The following is a 536-nucleotide window of genomic DNA, read 5'->3' as shown; positions in this document are numbered from 1 at the left end:
TGATGAGAACCTAGTGGGATTGGCATTTAATTCACTGTGAGGGACCTATTAAGTCCTTTGGGAACTGGGGAATATGCCTAATCACCTTTTTTAAAAAAATTATTTTAGCCGTTTGTGCTTTATGAGATGTAAGTACAAATTAGTTATTTAGACTCGTAAAGGGAGAGATGAGAAGTTGGCACTCATGTTTACAAACAGAAACGGAAGCCACCCAGCATGATATTGCCCAAGCCACCCAAAGGCCAGAGTGGAATAGTCATAATTGCGGGGTGGCCCGGCCACGGGATGCGCCTCTCCCATCCTTCTTCAGGCGGGACTCATGGCTAAGCCACTTATCCTGCCAGCCTGGCACAGGTCGCTAGCGGCCAACAACTCCGCCTGCGGCAGATGGCACATGCACCGGAGGTATGGAAATCGGCCCCTCTCTAGTTCCCAAACCAGACAAGGGCAGTGCAGTGTCAGGAGACGCAGTTCCCAAGGATCCCAGTAGGTGTCGCTGCCCCACAGCTGCCGCGCGCCGGGAGGCGGGGACCGCG

This window comes from Myotis brandtii, unplaced genomic scaffold (genome assembly GCF_000412655.1).
Source record: "Myotis brandtii unplaced genomic scaffold, ASM41265v1 scaffold8, whole genome shotgun sequence".
Lineage (NCBI taxonomy): Eukaryota > Metazoa > Chordata > Mammalia > Chiroptera > Vespertilionidae > Myotis > Myotis brandtii.
Note: the sequence above shows the minus strand (reverse complement) of the source record.